General features: G+C 38.3%; 1 protein-coding gene across 3 annotated transcripts in view; it reads right to left on the minus strand.

Annotated features, from left to right (window-relative positions):
• Window positions 1-16592, minus strand: part of dnmbp (dynamin binding protein) — a 50738-nt gene extending 34146 nt beyond the window's left edge. For 2 of the 3 annotated variants that reach the window (XM_081392195.1, XM_081392193.1), the window contains exon 1: window positions 16258-16592. The gene's annotated coding sequence lies outside the window, so the exon portion shown is untranslated. The remainder of the gene's footprint in view (window positions 1-16257) is intronic. The other variant, XM_081392194.1, reaches the window with a different exon arrangement.
• Between the last annotated feature and the right edge of the window lie 5008 nt (window positions 16593-21600).

Here is a 21600-nt window from a genome sequence, read left to right on the forward strand (position 1 = left end):
CACATTAAGTCATTCACATGAGAGCAATAATGGGGTGGAGGCCTTGTGTTGTCCAAAGTTTTAGACAATGATGAGTCATGAAGTTCTGTGTGCATGAAGTATACAAGTCTACAATATGAATTTGCCTGAGCATTTGAACATTTATAGGGGAGCATGTTTCTGCCAGGATGGGAAACTAGGTAGTGACAGTTCTCCTCCATGACTAACAAACAGAGACTGATCTAGCCCACTAATGAAGCCAATCCCAACTGAATGGAGAATTAAGTACCACTGTGAGAGTGTGAATACGAGAGAGACAGAGAATGATAAAGAGAGGAAATGAGAGCTGAAACGCACATGTTTAAGAAGCTCAAAGAGCTCTCTGTCTGCTGTGAGTAAGAGAGAGTGTGTCTCTCTCTCGGGACCTCTCAAGTGTCGGGATCAGGGGTGACAGGTGACCCGACTGGGAGGTGACAAGGGTCACAGCAAGAGTCATGTAGTTGCCAGGTGAAAGAGCGTCTGAAAGTGTCATTTTGTCCTTGTGTTTCACATAGATGATTGTGTTCGACTTAGGCTGGTGTAACAAAAAAGTAGAAGAGCTTCTCTTGACAAAATACAAAATACTACAGCCTTAAAGCGTATGCTAGGTTGCATTTTGGCAAGAGTTACGCTTTAAAGTCCCCCTGTAGTCAATAATTTTATCCCTTAAAGTAAAACTCATCTTTGATTACCAAAATTACATATTTAAATGTTTTTCCTTGAACATTTTCTTTCCTTGCCTCATTTAGTATACGCGGTTCTATGAATATGCTAATTAGCCCCGCCTCCACTCACTCGCACCAGCACAGAGATCGACGTGATTGGTTACAAGGCAGTTTGTGACGTCAGAAACACCAGCAATTTCAAACCGTGTTTTTGAGACCATCTTTGGTTCACTGCAGTTTTAAGCAGAAAATACTCAGCAATGGTGTTGACTTGTGAATTTGCATATGGTTTGTCTTAAAGCATATTAAAAATACCACATAGACATACAAACAACATTAAAAGCTGGATTTTCACCACAGGGGGACTTTAAAGAAACTCAAAATCTAAAATTAAAAGCCTAGTGTTAACCCACACCACTTCCCCTGTGGAGGAACACAGTATTCATGATGTTTTGAGTCATAGAAGTGGAAGGAAGAAGTGATGCATAGTATATCAGTATCATATCAGTTATCAGCAGATATTACAGAATTACAGATTTTTTAAATAATTGTTTTGATTGATATTGGATAAATCAACCAATATTGGCTATTTAATTGTGCATGCTCAGTTCCTCCATTGAGGCTAACGAAGGGTAATTTTCAGCAATACACCATTTTTTATTAAATTAAAAATTAAAATCTTCAATCATTGTTAGATGTACGATATACTGTTAAAAATTTTGGGGTCAGTTTTTTCAAGTCTATTCCTCACAGCCTCACTTTCATACCTGTCATGGTGCTGTTCTGAATAAGGTCTATACATTAAATATAAAAAATCCCTCATCTGACCATGATATAGGCTATCGGCACCATAAAGGTTATCAGATGATATTAGGGATATTTATTTCATCATCCCTAAATAAAAGTGGTAAATTAAATAAATTATTAAACAAATTATAAAGCTCATTGAATGTGATCATTGGTATAGTGCTTTGAAAGCCAGTCTGAAACCTTAAAAGGTGCTTTCATACTATAATACTGCCTGTTAAGTCCCAGATGGAATTGGAAGAGAGGCAGCTGCTTTTGATTTTGGACACAGCCAATGTGTGTCAGTTACAGAAAGAATGCGCTGATGTAACTCATGCATTTGATGGAGTATCAAAACTTTAAGCCTCACGAGAGAGAGAGAAAAAAACATAAAATACCCTAAACATCACTGAGGGTGTTCAAATACCCATTATAAAACACCTAGGAACTGTTGGATCACATATACATGCATTGTTCCTCTAGAAGATTCAAGTGCTTGTTGCTTTCACAAGGGAAAATAAGTGAAACCAGAACACTAATAGGGTAAAATGATTTCAGGAATTTAGCATTTTACCCTCAAAGTGCTGCAGTTCTGATCAACACATGGGAAACCCTCTGAAACAATGGAAAATCAGAGGCTTGTTGACTAAGAAATGGATTCCAGTCATCGTTCGTCACATTCTCTGTGCACTCCTTTTATAAGCGGACTGACTAAGTTGCTGTCAATGAAGGAAGAACAAACATGAACATGTTCAGACACGAGGGCTAAGCCACAGAAACTGGTTGTGTGTGAGTAACAGCAATTCTCTTTGCACTGAGATCTTTTGGTGAGGAAAAAAAACTGGGAGATCCCAGTGCAAGATTCCAATGAGTGCTGATATTTCCTGCTGATAAAATCATATATATATATATATATATATATATATATATATATATATATATATATATATATATATATATATATATATATATATATATATATATATATATATATATATATATATATATATATATATATATATATATATGCTTGCTCAACACTTTCATAACTAACATGCAGTCCAGAATGCTACCAAATATTTCAAAGGTAATTTAGACAATCATGAGTTGTGAAGTTCTGTGTGCATGAAGTATACAAGTACAATATGAATTTGCCTGAGCATTTGAACATTTATGTTTCTGCCAGAATGGGAAATTAGGTAATGACAGTTCTCCTCCATGACTAACAATCAGAGACTGATCTAGCCCACTAATGAAGCCAATCCCAACTGAATCGAGAATTAAGTACCACTGTGAGAGTGTGAATATATATAAATATATTCCCAAATATCCAAAGAAAAGAGGCAGCAATGAGAGAGATTGCCTGTTTTTTTTTTTAAAAACCATCTAACTTCTTTAACATCCTATGTGGCGATAACTAGTGATTACCCAGGCAGGTTGAAGCAGAACTTACGACACCCCACCCATCTTTAGGAATTAGTGTAGAAACAGAGTCCACAATTATTACCAAAAGTATCTGTAGCTCAACTGGCAAATAATGTATATAAAGACATTACCATTATGGTTACAGAGCATTTAATTAAAAGAACATCTGTAACTTGCATTTAACATTAATAATTTGAGTAACTGAAATTTGGTTAATTAGGAAATATTTTAATTTACAGTTCCTTGTGCTCAGGACAACACACTTTTTTTTACAAATGTATCTGTAGTGATTTAAACAATGTCTGGACTCAATTTTCCTGTGATCAGAAGCCAAGATTGAAGGAGACTGTCCTTCATGTCCCACTGTCACACACAAAGCATACAGCAGAAACAAGCAGACATATGGTCCTGCAGGGAGGTGAGCAGGTGACTAAGCCAGATTAGTACTCTTGTTAAGAACACTCGTTGACCTTGCAGGAGAAGGAAGGAGAGTTTCTGCTGGCACTCACCTCAAAATCAGGTGTAAAACACCAGAAACAACAAGTCGGTTCATCAAACTTTTTAATGGACCCTAAAATTATTATTTTTTTCAATTTTAATTCATTTGTTGTTTCTAACATCCAACATAAATCAGCTGAATCCAATAACGCTTACTCAATGATTGCATGTTTATCTAGGCTACAGGTGGAACACTTAAATGCATCTTTTTCTAAAACATTAAACTAATGAGCAGTCAGAAAGAAAAAAAAATTCTCTTATGAAGTTCAGGCTTTCTCTACCCTGCTCAGATTAGATATTTCATGCCTGATTTATTAAACATCTATACTATTTTGTCTTATAAAATAAAACATTAAAAATGTAAATACATTGTTTTAAATGCTAAGACAAGTGAATCACAACATTATAACGTACGTACAGCATAAAGATGGATATTCATTTATGCACATCTTGCTGGTTCCATACAAGGTGGCCACGACGTTCTAAAAATTCAGTACACTCAAGTTAAAATAAGTTAAACTTTTAAAAGACCCGTCTCGAGACCTTGCGCTTTTTTCCCATTCCGCTGCCTGCGTATTTTTTCCGTTTTTCTAAGCAAAACCGCTTTCTGTATGAGCCAGCCATAAGCAGAAATAGCCAAATAAATATATCTATCACGACTAGACTTTATGCAAATACAGCTGTACCTTAATTCCAGGTAAGATAACCATCTCATGTGAAACTAGACAAGATACCACACATATTAGACTAATATAAACAAATAGCATGTCTAGCCCAGAAACAGACGTACATTTGTCAGAGTAGAAGTAGGCCTATACTAAATGTCTGTTCTGAATAGAACATTTGAATATGAGTATGAGTATATGATTTTAAACGATGCAATAGACAAAAAGCATAAATGTATCAATACAAGAATAATGTTAGAAAGGATTAATCATAGAAATAACCTTAAAGAATAATCATAATAATCATACGCATATTTTCTTTTTCTTATACACCAAGTTTAACAAGATTTCATTTTTAATATGAATGAGAATGAATTAATAATTTTTACTTTTTACTTAGTTGCATATGTTTGGTTCTTTTGTTCATCCTCAAACTCCTCAAAAAAATTATTTTATTTTTATTATTAAGAGGTTTTCACAAGAGTTAACTGCAAACTGCAAACATTAAACTTTGCTGAAATGTCTTTAACTGGAAGTGTTCTGTTAACTCTGCTAAACTATAATTACTAAAGCTAAAACTGAAACTAAATATATAAAAACTAAATAGAAATGTGTTCACAAAATAAAAACTAAACTAAAACGGACAAAACCTTTAATGAAATAACTAAAACTAAACTGAAATTTATAGGAAATTTGAAAATGATATTAAAATAAAAACTAATTTAAAAATGCAAAACTATAATAACCTTGGTTCCATACAGTGTTTTTTATACGATATCCCAAAATGTGCATAAAAATAGGTGGATGGAAACATGGTGCTAGAGAAAGTTCACTTGAATATTAAGGTCATTGGATGAGCAAATCTCAAGCTAATAAATAAGGATGAATGAACAAAGCAAACTAGTGAAAGAGAGAGAGGGTCTCTCTATTTGTCTGTGTGTGAATAAGACTTGGCACTGGAGTGATAGTGGTGGTAAATCGACAGACAGCTTTGTAAACACTCACTCTACAGTCTTTCAAAGGGGTTACACACACACACACACACACACAAACAGCTGGCATTTAGACAAAGAAGCAACTGTGCATCAGATGAAAGATTCAGCATTGAGGACGAATGTGACGTAATATCACTAGCTGCGTTTATGGATCGTTATAATCGGATTGTAATCAGACAAGTAGCGGAATAAAAAATAGATAAGCCCATTAAGAAATATTAAGTCTGCTCTTTAAAACAAAAAAAATAAGAATGGTTAGTATGTACAAACAGCAGGACACTATATTCGTGCATTGAGTGCATAAAAAAAAAAAAAAAAAATTCCAATTTGAAGCTTGTGACATATAGCGCACATCAACCCGATCACATTATATAGTGTTCATGTAAACACTACATTCGGATTCATCAATCGGAATGAATTAATTCCAATTCAACAAAAGGTGTCCATGTAAAGGTAGCTACTGCTGCATATCTGTGTTTGTGTTTGTTTTCAGTTGTAGTCTTTAAAAAAGGCATCTGAAATAATAAAGTAAATAAAATGTAATGTTGTGAAAATATCAATTTTCCATACGACTCTCTTATCTATCCGAAAGCAAGTTGGCATACAAACCCGCCTCCCCTCACTCACTCGTTTCATTTTCTCCGGATGAATATTGTTGGTGTAACAGGGCTTGAATTTCTGCATGGGATTTCGCATCATTTTACTCATACTGACGTGAAACCGGCAAATGTGACAACAAGAGGAACAAAATGGATAAAGCAGTTAAATCTGCACTCAATATGCCCAAAACTAATTAATAAAGAGGTCAGTAGAAGTGAAATTTGGAATTACAGACGGCTTGTGTGTGCGTTGTTGGCGTGAGCGCAAAGAACCATTTCTCAAAGAGATCACAACTACACTACTACTGAATTATATAAAATCGCTTGGATGTTCAAATTGGCAAGGTGTAAAAAGATGTGGGCAAGTGATTTCTGTCAGCTGTCTGGAAACACAAGCAAAAGTGTTGTAGCAAGAGGTGTCAAAAATACCGACTTCGGTACCGAAATTTAAAAATGTGACGATACCAGCATTTCTCTCTAGCATTTTGAGCGCTGTTGAACCATTTTAAACACATCTGATTGGCCAAGTGTGTTGACGCTCTCAACAAATATGTCTCTGATTGGCCACTGAGTTGACGTGCTCAACATGTATGTCTCTGATTGGCTACAATGATCAATGCTTCAAAAACATGTTGTCTTTGACGCTCTTCATCGAGTGCTTACACAGATACACACGAGCATTTGAAAGTGGCGTCTATCAGCGGATCCTTCTATCAGCGGATATATTAGTGATCCGCTCATAGATGCCTGCTTTTAAACGCTCCTGTGTGTATCTGTGTAAGCACTCAGAAAGATGACAAAGATGTTATTGTTGATCATTGTAGCCAATCACAGACATAGCCTATATATTGTGGCCAATCAGAGGTGTTTAAGAATCCGTTCGTTAGCGCTAAAAAAGCTAGAGGGAAATACTGGTGACTATCGTCACATTTTTTACATTTCAGTACCGACTTGGTACCGAATTAGTTACTTTTTGACAACTCTAGTTGCTAATAAAATAATATGCTAATAAACATTTGTGGTAATTTCCCCATTTATAAATGTGAAACCTGCAAGAATGAGTAAAATTATGCACAATATCCGCGCCAAAAATCAGACCCTATATGGTATAGATTTAATATCGATTCTACAGTATTAGTTTGTGGTACCTTATCGAAGCCAAAATTGTGGTATAGAGCCATCCCCAGTCTTGCCGAGTCTTCACGTAAACACAGTCAGTTATGTTTTAAGTGACCGCAAACAGTTGAGAAAGAAAATGCATGAGTAACAGTATAATGGATCCGTGTTTCAGGTCTTAAAGTGACAGCAGCCTAATATACTTGCTGTCAAATTATGAGATAATTTTAAAAATATCTAGGCCTATATAGCAGTTGTTGTTTTTTTGTCCCCATGGTATTGATGTCAAAATGCTAAGTGGCTAGTAAATTTGGAAAGCCACAAGCCAAAATGGCTTGTGGGACAAAAAAAGTTAATGTCAAGCCATGGTTGTCACACAGAATTTCCACTTTCCAAATTACGTGGTGGAAACCTGTGATGCGAAGTCAGGGTACAGTTTTAAAACTTTAAAACATCTGGCACATCTTTGCCCTGCTGGACAGGAAAAAAATTAAGTGTGCATATCCATCGCCCCTTTCCAAACTAATGATAAAACACCAATATCGCCTCTCTGTTCTTTCTCTTCCTGTATCATTTGCTGTCAGAAAGCTGTGATCCAGCCCTGGATGGAGTCTAAGTGTAAACATCCTTCCCCTGGCTACACGTCAACAGTCTTCCTCATCCCTTTTCAGATCCCAGACACTCCCCTCAAAACTTTAACCATCCCTTTCCTCTTTTTCGATTTTCCTGCAGTGCTCCCTCTCTGGAACCCAATCTGCTGACCGTCTGCTTTTATTTATTGAACGGGTCCGATTTCAGGCCAACAATGGAGGGGGAGGGGGGTATGCGGGAGGTGGGTCGCTCCCTGCCCCTCTCTGCTATTGCAAAACACATACAGGCCTGGAAGCTTCTATATTGTGCCACTCTTCTGCTGCTTTTTATATAACTGTTGGGGTGTTTACGGCACTGACATTGTGTGTGCCCGTCAGATGCACGCCCCTCCATTTAAATGCATTCATTTCAAAACAGCCCTTGCATGAGGATCATTCTAGATGAGCTCAAATGTGTCTCTTTCTTGTCTCAGGATGGGAGAAAATAAAGGTATATTTGGAACAGATCATAGTTCTGGGTAGTAATAATCTCGCTCAATAACAACAAGAAGCAATAAGGCTAATTCAACTCCAATGAACGAGAATATCAATTACAGGATGTGGGCTGTGGCCGAAACTGCCAGTCAGTCAATTAATTCGAATTTTAAATAAGTGGTTTGCAAGGCTTTCATGACCACATAAACATTAAATGATCAAGAACTAATTCAAGTGAGCCTTCAAGAGAGAAAACCATGCAAATATTTTATTGAATCTAACCAAGCTTTCTCATTAGAACTGGAATCATTAGTTGATAAAAATTAAACAAAAGGTAAGCTAGATGCCTTTCTACTCCCATCCAAACTAAGAAGGCAACTTTTTTCATGGTACAGACAACAATGATCTGATAAAAAAAAAAAAAAAAAATGCGGTAAACAATGTGATGGGGAAATCAGACAGTGCCCACCTACAGTATATTCAATCTTGGCAGGACTACCCCTGTTTTACAAACTACACAAAATTCATCAATTTGTTCAGCTTGACATACTTTCAACAGGTATTAATTATTAGACACAATACAAGTTGTTTCAACTTCTCAGTTCTACATGTTTTTTTCTTCTCAGCTATTTAAATTAATAGTTAATCAAAAATGCCATCATTTAGGAGAAATAATGAAGATCACTTTCTATGCTCTTTCTAAGCTTTCAAGCATCAAAAAGGACACAAAAGCACCATGAATGTATTCCTAGTACAATAGCTTTGTGTGAGAAACAGAATGAAAATCATTACTCATTGAAATTCTTCTTGACATGAAAGTAGTAGAAAATGTCCAATTAATGAACAAAATTTTTTGAGGTAGAACTTTTCATTCACTTAGGTGAAAGTATTCACAAAATTGGTCTGAATGATTTGTTCTTGAGTTCACTGACTCAATAGCCGCTTTTCCACCCTGGGGCCAAACGGTTCCAGTTATATTTACATTTACATATTTATAGGCTAGTCCTTTTTTGAAGCTTGAAATCTTACGTTTCCATTCAATGTAACTGCATTGAAAGAGCAACTGATAGACTTCATTTTTACTTTTATTTTCTACAGAGGAAAGTCATACAGGCTTGAAATGACATGATGGTGAACAAATAATAGCAGAAGCTTCATTTTTGGGAGAACTATCAATATAACTCCTGTATACTTTTTATTTTTCAACCAATTTCTTTGTTTCTCTCAATGCTTCAGCTTTGCTTCTCAATAAATAAAGACAGCAGAGCTAAAGCTCTCTCTTTCTCAAACATTCTTATATATGGCTCTTATATTTCAATTTTCAGAGCACCGTAACTTCCTCATTCCATTGCTTTCTCTGTGTGCCATGTTTCTAGGCTGACTTCACAAAAATACAAGGGTGGGAGCTGGGAGGTGTGTCTTTGGCAGGTCCAAGTGGAGTTTTATGGGGAAATCCAGGGTTCACAAGAGACCATGCAACTTTCCCTGCACAAACATTGAGTATTGAGAAGCAAAACCCAGATGGACATGGTTGCTATGGAGATCAAGAGGTTTGCAGGCCTGTGTGAGAGAGCACTTTCTGAAATGTCACATTCTCCCAGACACACCTCCCCCTACAAACACAACCTTGAGAGGCTGTTCTTTAAGGCTATGGAGAAAACAATTTCCAACAGAGCATCTAATGAGGCTACTGGACTACGGCCCACCACTGAGGCTTAAAGTAGCTCCAATGATTTGCAAAGAGGATTATTTTTCTCCACAGAACATTCAAGAAAACCAAGACAAAACTATCAAACAATTATCAATGAGTCTTTTGAGAGGATGTGACATCTAAAAATGCCACCAGAAACCCCCGTTTTGACAGCAATGGTTCCTGTTAACGCTTTAAAATTCAGAGCAACATGTCTGCATTAGTGAAATATGGATCTGAAACAAGTTATTATTACTTTATATGGTGACTTAGGTCAACGTTTAACAGGAATAAAACATGAGTATAAAAGACATTAAGTTAGCCCTAGGGGTATGACTCCCTGAGTAAACAGCGAATTGATTCGATTCACCCATGCATAGGTTTTTATTTTATTAGATTCAAGAATGACTCAAACCCAAAAACAAATACCAGTGCAATGATGCATTTAATGCATCATATGAATCGACAGGATTTTGTAATTGATGCATTAAAGGTCCCATGACATGCTACTTTTTGTAGGCTTTAATATAGGCCTTAGTGGTCCCTAGTATTTTTATTACAATTACATCAAGCTCTGCCATCTTGAAATGGGGATATCGCGCGCGTCATAAAACCAACAGGAAAACGGTTATCCAAATAACAAAGTGTACAACACTAGCGTTACAGTGTGTGTATTCACACACATACTTGATGCTGTCTACTTTTACATTAACGCAAGTAACTGCATAGCTAATGTTACAGCCACACACATTCTACGTGTAACAAGCTAGGTAACCAGTAAAGCAACACACTTATATATCATTAGTTGACTTAGTTGTCCGAGGTGTGTAGCTGAGCCAAAGAGAGTTGGTATTGATCCAGACTTTAGTTTCAGACGTGCAGCAAGCCCAGCTCTGTATTGACCCAAGTTGAGGAAACAGTCGTCGGTGAAATGTTTGCCGCAGACATGCAAAACTTTGGGAAGTGATGTCGCCGCATTTCCAGAGAAAATGAAATGAATCCACTGGTTCTTCTGGTGCTTGGATGAATAAACTAAAAAAGGCTCTGGTGTTCATTTGTACATACAATTATTGAGCAGTTATTATGCTTCGCTCGCTCAAAAGTAGGGCTGGGCGATATGGCAAAAAAAAAATATCACGATAAAAAATTTTATATCAGGCGATATCGATAATTATCACGATAAAAGTCAAATCTTTATTTCTTTCAAGTTTAAAGGCAGATTTTTGCTCCTAAGTGAAAGTTGTAGAAACCAGAGCGTTAACTGTGGTTTTAAACTACTCTTTATTGTCAGAACATATCATGACAAAAACTCTTGCCAAAACAGGTGAACATTTCACAAATCTGAGGGAATTCAAACATTTGTAATTTTTCCTTAATAAAATAAATACCTTTATTGGACAATTAATTTCTTAGTTTTTGCATGTGCTAATTTTTATTTGGTAAAATGTAATATTCTGACTTTTGAGTTTTATTAAACTTAACCATTGGTCATCCAGTATCATGCATTTCGATCATGATAACCACAGATAAAACCAGGCATAGCCTACATCAGGGGTGCCCACACTTTTTTGCTTGATGATCTACTTTTAAAATGATCAACACAATGAGATCTACCAACTAAAAAACAGTTTAATAAATAAAAAAAATAAAATAAAATAAACACTTCAAATGCTTGTTGCTACTACAGTAGTAGTACTGCATGTAATCTTGTAATTAAGGAGAAAAATAATAATACATGTTCATTGTTGATATTCAATTTTAACACTAAACTCAAAATACATACAACATTTTGCCTTATTCTGATGACTTGCACTGACTGGAATCAGACAGTAATCCGGGCAGAAGCTGCTGATAGCGAATCTTAAACAGGCCTCCACATTGTCATCAGTCATGGTGGACCGGTGTTTTGATCATTTTCAAACAGTTTATTTTCAAATGGTTGGAATTTATGAATGAATGAATGGCATTTGTGTACGCTACCGATTCCGAATACTGTTAGCTTCACAATTTCGCGCTCTGTTCTCCGAAGCTCTTGAGCTGGAAAGCAGAAGCAGGCTAGTTGTCATGACAACCGAATAAACAAAAATCGCGCCTGGTAAAAATTCATTCGTCAAGTGCAAGTTATACAGAAACTAAAAGAAGGAAGGACAATGCTATATTTATTTTTATTCAAATTTAACAAAAGCATATTTTAAAATTATTTGCGATCTACCAGCATTGTCTTTGCGATCGACTGGTAGATCGCGATCGACCTATTGGGCACCACCGGCCTACATCATCTCACTATCATGGCAAAATTTAACTTTATGGTTTCTATGGTATTTGTATGAAAAACAGTAGCCTAAATACATTATTAAATACTGTAATGATATTCCATTAGTCCTTTAATACATTGTCTACATTAATAATATAATACAATTCAATATGCATATCCCACATTTCATGGTGCGGTTAATATTACTAGGGTAACGTTACAGTAAATCCATGATAAATGATGGGAATTTGTAGACGGAAAAGCCTTCTGACTGTATCGTTGCGCACAGTGTTTCTCCTGTTTGTCAGCGCTGTTTCATCTGCCTTTAAACTGGTTTAAATCACTGAGACATTTGTGTTCTTTGCTGAATTCAAGCGCTTCTCACTGGATCTCGTGACGAGAGCGATCAGAGTAAACGCATCTCCTCTAGTGAGCTCGCGCTGCGCTGCCGTTTGGACTTTGAGCCGAGCGGATAAATGGTCAGTGTGGCGTGCGGTTCAAATGAGTTTCGTTCCGCTTTTGGCACATAAACATTATCGAACATTTATCGAACTCTTGATATCGTTTTATGGAGAAAAATTATATTGTGATAATTATCGTTATCATTTTATCGCCCAGCCCTACTAAAAAGCCATGATATATCTCGTGGACAAACTAAAATCGCGCGTGTGCTTTCCTACTTCCTAGCTCATTTTCTCATGGGCGGGAAATATTCTCTGGGTGGGCAAAGCAGAGAAAGGGGAGGTAACATTTCTCCTTATAACGTCATAAGGAGGAGATTCAAGATCAGCCCGTTTGAGCTTCCTTTTTCTCAAAGGCAGAGAAAGATAGCAAAAGCTCGATTTACACCGATTAAAATTTCTAGAAACTTGGGGACCATATACAGGCTAGGGGAACTCATATTAATGTTAAAAAACCTCAGAAAGTGAAAATTTCATGTCATGGGACCTTTAAAAATATTAGTCAATCGTTACACCCCTAGTGCCCCCCCCTGTCACACTGTCCAGGACAACGTTCTTGGTCTTCACATCCTGGCTGCCAGTCTTCTACAGTCCAATGCTAGCCTTAATTTAATTTGGGAAACTGAAACTACTCCATATAGACAAAAATTGCTTTGACTTACTTTGCCAATTTTGACAGCACAAAGTCACATGTTAGCACTGACTCATTGAGAGAGTTGTCATAGATCCATGTGAGGCTGGCTATGGATAGAAGAGCGATACACTGGCAATTTTAAACACAAAAAGAAGATCATCTGCACTGCAGGCCACAACTCATTGTCTTCTTGAAAAAGAAAAGGACTGAAAGACTTTCCAATGGGCAGTCAGACACTGTCCAAATGTTGCATCCATGATCCATCTCAGATTCATTTCAATTGTGCTTGGCTTGTATGTATCACCTCTGTTGTGGTGTTGCAAGTAGCACGAGTCACATGACTTGGCTCCAACATGACCTCCTTTCTGTAACCTATTCTGACAAGTTCAATCCTTCTTTGAGTCAAAGAGAGGAGGCCATGTGCAACACAATGTCCCAAGAACACAACTGGTGTTCTAAACAAATGTCAGCCATCAGTTGTTGTGTGATTGGTATCCACTAAATCTTATTGGTGCACATGACATAAAACAAACTGATATCTGTTGTTATCAATGAAAGTACATGGGCTGAGAGATGCATTGTAAGCTTACTGTTGAGTCAGAGAGTCTCAGGAGACCACAATGCTCTCTCACACAGACAATGCAAAATCACTATTCCCAGATGATTTAAGATGTAATTTTTCCAAAGCGGTGTGAAGTGAACTACAGTTGAGGCTGGAAAAGAATGCCAGGAATGTTCCCAATTTTCTTTTCACTGGGCTACAGTGGTGTGTGGAGTTAAGTTTCTACACGTTATGAACATAACCTGGACTCTACAACAAATCTAATCAAAATGACATCTGGTGATGGAGGCAGGTCAATAGCAGCCTGTTTAAAATCACAAATATAATGTTGAGAAGCAGGTGGCATTTTGCAGGACAGCTGTAGTAGATACAAGCATGGCTATCATGCCGCCACCTCCTATAATATAAACATAACATAGCTCAAATGACAAGTATGGACAGGGAATACTACATTAATAATTCAAAACCCTCCTGTAAAGTGAAACAAGGAACTTAGTTTCATGTTGGCTTTGTACAACCAGACCTACACGCTGATGCAGCAATCCAAAATTATATTCAAATGAGCAATAACTATAAAAACAGAACAGCTTCACAATTAACTGGGATTTAACTGATTTATTCATACACTGATTCTTGAAATATGGGAGCAAACACGACCAGCATCTTTTATATTTAAAATATACCAGCATATAAAATATTAAACATTTCCACTTATATTATAGTTTACATTAAAAAATGTAAAAGTTTTTTTTTTCATTTTAAGTCATTTTAATAGCTAGCAATAATTGAAAAATGGCTACTGTATTAATGCTTGTGCAATATAAAAAATATGGTTATGCTCTCAACCCTATAAGAGTTTGTCTTACCGTGATGATTCAATACTTGATTTGTCACCACTTATTTGTGTATGATGGTGCTGACCCACATTAAAAATAAATTGAGACAAATGGAGGAAGCAGAATACCTCTATTAATCCAAAATATTTACTTTATAAACTTTTTTCATCAGTTTTGTAGTCTTTTTTTGTCTCAATACTCAAAAACCAGAGCATATTTTTAACGTCAGAGTCTAATACTGAGAGCTGCACAGAAAGGAAGGCCTAAACTGGTTTCACAGGAAATGTATCTGTGAGGTATGAATGACAAACAACAATGTTTGATTATATAGCCTACTACACAACAGAAAAGAGAGTGCCATTAATAATCTTCGGGTAAATACAACACCGTTATACAGGCTAACACCTACAAGTTTATTCTGCGCTAATGAATAGCACACATAGTTTGTTTTAGGTGAATGAATAGTGTCCCAAAGCCTGACATGCTGTTGCTCCCTCAGAAAGAGAGACAACTGACAACAGTTGCCATCTGACAGGTGACCAGAATCAAACCCACATGCTGTTAATGTACAGCCTGATTGATATATAATAAAGGCTAATGGATATTTATGGTTTACCATAGTTACTTGCCACTGAGTCACCGCATTTGATGAATCAATGATTCATGTTCTCCCACACATTTAAGCACGGTTAACGCTGCATAAAAAGCCATTCTTGCCTAAGCAGGTTTGCTGGTCTCCCAGTCTGATCAGATTTGTGTGTTCACTGATTTTAGCCATTTTAAGATGGTCAGGAAACATGGTTTTCCACAATAGAAACCAGTTTACTTCCCAGCAAAACAGCTTAAAGGTAGGGTAGGCAATTTTCAGAGAGGCTAGCAATAGCGAGCTAGCTTTGAAAACATAAGATCCCACCCTCCCTTCAGAGCGTCTCCAAAGCCACACCTATAAATGCATCACAAGAGATGAAACTAGGCTACCTCATGTCTCAAAGCCCATAACATTACAATAATAATGAACATTTATAATTTAAAGAGCACTGACCTGTATCCCCTGACTGCTGCAGATCATTTCAGCGATGATAGTGTTGCCAAACGCATAAATTCGAGTCCTGAACCACTCCAACTATAACGACACGGGTTTCCATCTCTTCTATTGAAGGTAGTTATGGCGTGAACGCAGAATAAGCTATTTGTCTTGGTTCAAGAGGAACTGTAAAAGGTGGCTGCTGTTTCGGTTGCAGTGCTCAGTGACTGACATCTGCATGCTGACACATGGAGGTATGAGAATATTTTGTTGACTGGCAAGTAAGACATTATATCATTGCATTTGGACCTACGCTGGACCTACGTCTTCCACAGATGATTATATATATATATATATATATATATATATATATATATATATATATATATATATATATATATATATACACATTTAGACCACTTAACTTAGTCATTGCTATCAGGATGTGAAGAGACTTTCAACCACTATAACAGAAAATGTTTCTGGAACAAATTAACGTTACTCAGACTTGTTTTGGTCATGAACGACTCTTAACGAATCAGTTGAGTGAAGATTCAATCAGTGAATCGCTCATAAAGACACAAAGAGTCTCATTGACACCTCCAGGCACAAAAAGAGTAACCTGATGAACCACGTTCTTAGTAACCAGAGCCAAAGAACGAATCATTTCAAAAGATTCAAATCACTATAAGTAGCCCAAATCCCAACCACTAGCGGCTAATCGTGTTTTCTGACAACAACAAAAAAAAAAAAGTAAACAGACTTGCATGTTAGTCGAAGCTAGACAAATATGTCACCAAGTTCCCTAAAGAATATGCAAATGTATGGATAAAAATACCAGTGTAACAGATTCAAACAGAAGACTCACTGTTATACCTGAAACACTCGTCAGTTCTAGGGATCTGGATGTAACCGACGCTAGCATTAAAATACTACAAACTTACTTAATTCAAGATTTCACTCACCTGTGTGTAAGTAACGTTACCCTCAGTGCGGTTAGACAGATTTGCTGAAAAGACTCAACCAAAATCCAGTGGATGCTCGTGTGCGTTTCCTTTCTGGCGTTAACTTTGTATCATTAAAAGTTGCTTATAAAACAATCATCGGATGAGGCCAACAGGCGTTTCTCCCGCCTGTCATTACTCGGCTCACACGGTGCAGTTGATCCGATCCTAATGGTCATCTACGCCACGGCGGGATCAGCTGTCATCCCAGTAGAAGACCCAGCGGGCTGATCCTCAACTCCCTCCATGCTGACATCAACATCAACACACCACCCTCTGCTGACACTAACGAGCGCAGGGCTGCCTTCAACATGCCTGAAGAAAATTCCCACAAAATTTGTAGCACAAGGAATTTTAACGTGGCAGTTGCTTTTTTAAATAAGGAAAAAATATATATATAATTAGATTAATATCTCTAAACTGAAACAAATGGGTAGCGTTATTTTATTCACTAGTTTGCAGTGACCCTAACGTCATAGGCTATAATATTTTTTTAAAAAAATGTTAAACTTGATTTACTAATCTTTTTAACGATAGATCATGGGTGTTTTTTCAACTAGTCTTTTATGTAATAAACTTTTTTAAAACATATTTTTCATTGTCACTATATTAGCTAATTTAACTTAAAGTTAACACACGAGAATCATAGGAGAATTCCGCCATTTTTGTCACTTTTCTGGAAGCCATGAATATTAGTCAGGGGTGTAACAATATATCGTATAACGTGTAACGTATAAAACAATATAACGTGTCACACAAAAATGAAACAATATGTATCATGGATAGTGACAATATGTATTGTGTAGGCCTATAATTCACCCAAAATAAAAAATTACTGCGTGAGGAAAAAATTCAAGTTTACAGAGTTTTAGTGTCAGTACTACATTAAACTACGATATATAATGTTGAATATATTAGTCAGGTCCCAAAATAGATAAATAGCCCTGGATAAGATGCAGTAGGCATTTTTGAGGAAAAGTACTTCAAGTGTTGTTTCTATATGATTTTTAGGTGCTGAATCCATTTCTGCCGTATAACAAGTTGTAAACATCACTGTTTTGGCATAAACAATAAAAACAAAATGGCTGCCAAAAAAAAGTTTAAACATTAAACATTACAACTAAAACTATGCATTCTCAGAATATTTAAACATGTAAACAATGAAAAAACAACATTAACATGAAAGGGATAGTTTTTAATGGCTGCTGGAATTATGCCAAGGTACACTGGGAAGCATATATCAGTGGAAATATGCAATTATGGCCAGCCCGAAGGGGGGAACTTGGAATACACATGACCCCAGGGGGGTCATATTGAGAATCACTGGGGTGTCCACCTGCAGGTGGAATATTTCAAACCCAGGGGTGGCAAGGTAGCTTGCCGAGGGAAAGACACATGCTCAGAGAGGCTTACAGTGGACTACACACGTGGGGGTTGCCCAGAGGCCGTGTTAGGTGTCGCCCAGCCTGCAGATCTACATATGTCTGTTAGCGAGGCGCCATGCGCTAGAGCCCAAGAGGATGCCACACTCCGGGTGGAGCAGGCCGTCACATCAAGGGGGCATGGTCGACCTTGCTGCTGGTAAGCCAAAGCAATGGCATCCACTATCCAGTGAGACAACCTTTGCTTGGAGAGAGCCTTTCCCTTCAGCTTCCCACCATGACAGACAAAGAGCTGGTCTGAAGTCCTGAAACAATGCATCCTGTCTACGTAAGTATGGAGGGTGCGTACTGGACAGAGCAGTGCCAAGGCTGGGTCTGCGTCCTCCAAGGGCAGCGCTTGCAGGTTCACCACCTGGTCTCGAAAGGGTGTGGTGGGAACCTTGGGCACATATCCAGGCCGGGGTCTCAGGATCACGTAAGAGTTAGCTGGTCCAAATTCCAGGCACACTTCGTCACCCGAAAATGCCTGCAGGTCCCCTACCCTCTTGATGGAGGCCAATGCAACCAGGAGCACTGTCTTCATTGACAGGAACTTAAGCTCCACTGATTGCAAAGGCTCAAAGGGAGCACTCTGCAGAGCAGTTAAAACCACAGAGAGGTCCCAAGAGGGAACGAGAGGAGGGCGAGGAGGATTCAGTCTCCTCGCTCCTCTCAGGAAACTGATGATCAGGTCGTGCTTTCCAATGCACTTACCATCAACTGCATCATGATGTGTGGCAATGGCGGCACCATACACTTTCAGGGTGGAGGGAGACAACCTTCGCTCCAACCCTTCTTGCAAGAAGGAAAGCACGACACTGATCGGGCCTTTCGTGGGTTCTTTAAGTTTAGAAGAACACCAGTTGACAAAGAGGTTCCACTTCAACGCATAGGCATGTCTCGTGGACGATGCTCTAGTCTAGCGGAAGTGATGGTAGCCACCACCGCTGGTGGTAGGGTACTCAAACCTGCCTCGTCCCGTCCAGGAACCACACATGGAGGTTTCAAAGATCGGGACGAGGGTGCCATAGGGTGCCCCATCCCTGAGAAAGCAGGTTCTTTCTCAGAGGAATTGGCCAGGGAGGTGCTGTCGCGAAGAGTACTAGTTCTTGGAACCAGGTGCGGTTGAGCCAATACGGGGCAACCAAAATTACCTGCTCCTCGTCCTCCCTGATCTTGCGCAAAGTCTACGTAAGAAGGCTCAATGGGGGAAAACGCATACTTGCAGAGGCCCCGCGGCCAGCTGTGCGCCAGTGCATCCGTGCCGAGCGTGCCCTCGGTCAGAGAATAAAACAGGTCGCAGTGGCAAGAGTCGTGGGAGGCAAACAGATCTACCTGTGCGTCCCCGAACTGATCCCAAATCAGATGAACCGACTGGGGATGGAGTCCCCATTCTCCAGCGAGAGGCCGAAACAGAGACATATCAGCTTCACGGTTCAGGTCTCCCGGGATATGAATGGCTCGAAGCGACCTCAGATGCTTCTGACTCAATATGAGGAGGTGGCAGGCGAGTTGCGACATACGGCGGGAGCGCAGACCACCTTGTCGGTTGATGTACGCTACTGTGGCGGTATTGTCTGATCGGACTAATACGTGCTGACCCCTGAGCAACGCACAGAAGCGGTGCAGGGTGAGACGTACAGCCAGCAACTCGAGGCAATTGACATGCCAAAGGCGCTGGGGTCTTGTCCAGGAGCCTGCGGCAGCATGTCCATTGCACATGGCGCCCTAGCCCATTATGGAGGCATCTGTTGATACAACAACATGCCAGGAAACTCATTCTATGGGCACTCCAGCCCATAGAAAACTGAGGTTCGTCCACGGGGTGAAGGTCTGACGGCAGTCACTGGGACTCGGAGCGTGCCGTGTTGCCATGCCCACCTCGGGACTTGATCGTGAAGCCAAAGCTGAAGCGGTCTCATATGAAGCAAGCCGAGCGACGTTACTGCGGCTGCGGATGCCATATGCCCCAGGAGCCTCTGAAATAGTTTCAGTGGAACCGCACTCTTGCCCTCGAACTGACGAAGGCAAATTAGCAGTGACTGCGCGCGCACGCTCATAAGCTGCATGCACATGGCGACCGAGTCGATTTCCATACCGAGAAAAGAGATCCTCTGCACGGAGCAGAGTTTGCTCTTCTCCCAGTTGACCCGAAGGCCCAGACAAGCTAGGTGCCGCAGCACTAGGTCCCTGTGTTCGCAAACCTTGTCTCGAGAGTGAGCTAGGATCAGCCAGTCGTCGAGAGGAACAAGGGCTGCCTCGACAACCTTTGTGAAGACGCGAAGAGACAGGGCTAGCCCGAAAGGGAGAACCGCGCACTGGTATGTCTGCCCCTCGAATTATATATATATATATATATATACTGGTATGCCTCATTTGCATATGTAAACATGACATTTCAGAAAACTTGTAATACAAAAAATGTCTGTCTCTATGTAAGTGAAAAACTGGAAAGGTTTTATGGTGATATCTATAACTTAAACTTTTTACCCTATCCACCTGTAGTGTTTTGGCTGTGAATATTGCACCTATTGTTTCAATGACAATTACAAGAAAATGGGACCCTTATTTCAATGTTATACGGTGGATCCTTATTCAGGAGACATTGAACTTTCTAAAAATGTGGTATAACAACTTTTCCTCAAAAATGCCTACAGGGTTACCCAATCTTGAAGATTCGGACCTGACTATATGTAATAATGCAATGGGGGAATATGTTTGGGTCCTGAAAATGCCGAATGTCTTATGTTACCGGTAAAAAGTGGTCTACATTATTTTAAATATATCTAGTCAGAGTGAAAGCATAGGTTATGCATTAGGTTATCAGTACCAAGCCCAAGCCTATTCATTTACACCCACAATGTAATACCAAATTTAAACTTTTGTCTTTGAGTATCGCAATATCGTATCGTGAGTTCAGTATAGTGATATGTATCGAATCGTGACATGAGGGTATCGTTACACCCCTAGTCATTTGTCAAACATTTGAAATAATAATTATATTAAATAAACATAAAGAAATTGTCTTGCGAAGTTTAAGTTAATTACTAGCTATTTATGTCCTAAATACACACAGTTTAATAATTCACACTTTTTGCATAATTTACAGTTGACATACTTTAAAAATTAAAGTAGGCCTATATTAACTTTAAATTAAAAAAAAAATACTTGTGTTGGAAAAAAACATTTTTGAGGTAGTATGTAAAAAAGATAGTATGTAAACAATTAAAAAAAATATTGAAATGCATATATGGTCTATGCATATTTAATTCTTTGTTTGCTATCTCAATTTTAAACACATAATAGCCTAATTAATATTTTCATGACTGATTATAATATTTTAATATTGCATATCTGGGGGTATGGGTACAACAATAAAATTATAAATAAAAAGCATTATAAAATGTTTTAAAATTACCTGTTGTAACAAAAGGAAAAATGTTTTATGAAAATAAAATCAACCCTTTTGTGGGACATGAACGTAAACAAAGTTTAAGAATTACTCTAATATTGTATAATGTTCAGACATAGAGGGTTACAACAGTTGATTTTGGTTTTCATGACTCTGAGAATAAGAATACCCTGCATTTGCGATATTAGTGGAAATGACAGAGCTATATTGCTTTATGTAGACTCGTCTGTGTCAATATTATTGCCACAAAGGGAACATAATGTTTTAAGACACGCGGTTTCAAACCTAAGATTATTTTTGCTATGTCTGCATTTATCACGACTTCCTTATTTTCAGAAACAATGAAAGGAAGCTGCCTGTGAGGCCCTTGTTTGTAAGGTAGTGCAGAATTGTTACATCAAATCTTGACCTCTACTTTACACATGCATCATTCTGTAGGCTACATGTTCCTGTCATCTCCAATACCTGGAC

This window comes from Scardinius erythrophthalmus, assembly GCF_964197995.2.
Source record: "Scardinius erythrophthalmus genome assembly, chromosome: 18".
NCBI classification, from domain to species: domain Eukaryota; kingdom Metazoa; phylum Chordata; class Actinopteri; order Cypriniformes; family Leuciscidae; genus Scardinius; species Scardinius erythrophthalmus.